The following is a 1,109-nucleotide window of genomic DNA, read 5'->3' as shown; positions in this document are numbered from 1 at the left end:
TACCTGCGTGGGCCGGCACGGGGCTCGCGGCTGAGTGCGATGAGGGCGGCCAAAGCACCAAGTGGTTTCTTGGTATCTGAGGTTTACACTGTTTTCAAGGGCTTAGTGACAGCAGCTCCAGCAGTCTGATATTGCCAGCCAGTACTCTCAACACAGTTCACAGCCTGCCTGACCAAAGTGCATGTTAAGATGCCACGTTTTGAAAGATGCTTTTAACACAGTACTTTACTACTGGACATAAAAGAGTTTCTTTAATGCTACATTAACGAATTTGGAATGGAGAGCAGAAACATATATTGATTACACGTATCTTTTTATCACACTCGTTGTTACTACCTCCTTCAAGAAAAATCCCTCTACAGCGACTTGTATCACTTTTATTTCGAGCGCATGAACATTTACATCCATCTCAGCCTTCTGCATCCCTGGTCTACTATTCTTCAGTCCTATTCCTCATGTGTTGGATTGTTCCACGGGATGCCAATGCAGCACAGCAGTGACTTGAGCCATGTATGATGCTGTGAGTGAGGGCACKGCCACCTTGTTCTTTATCCTGTGGTGTTTCCAAGTCTCCTGTAATATTTTTGTTCACTCTTAARGACACCCATGCTGATTTAGCACTCAGGGAATGGGATCCTTGGAGCACCAAAGAAGCTTTCTGAAACTGCTCTGAATTTCCCTTCATTCTATTTTCTGCCTGYCAGTTTTATGCTGGGATAGGGAAAAGGGAGCAAATTAAGAGGGCAAAGAAGAACACTAACATCCATTCACCATTACAGGGATGACTGCAAGCATCCTTTGCTGGCTTTGCTCTTTTATGGATAAAATCCTGCATGGTTTGTAGTGATACTGTCCAATGTAAACCAGCACCTGTGGTACAAGCATACACAAAAAGAAACAAGGCAACAATACCTGTCAGACAGCACTAAGTGTTTATGTGTGCTTTCATTTTAAAGAATGTTGGACCACGCTCCCAACTTTTATTTCTCCTCCAGTGGAAGTTGGAACAGCCACATCCATGACCCCATGATTTATCACTGAGCAAGAAGAGGTTTTTGCTGTAGGTCACTGATAGTCTGGAACAGTTTCTCAGTGAAGCTGTGGCTGAC

Source organism: Malurus melanocephalus, unplaced genomic scaffold (genome assembly GCF_030028575.1).
Source record: "Malurus melanocephalus ecotype Western Australia unplaced genomic scaffold, MMel_1.1 scaffold_412, whole genome shotgun sequence".
Taxonomy (NCBI): domain Eukaryota; kingdom Metazoa; phylum Chordata; class Aves; order Passeriformes; family Maluridae; genus Malurus; species Malurus melanocephalus.
The sequence above is the reverse complement of the archived record's forward strand: the minus strand, read 5'-3'. Positions refer to the sequence as shown.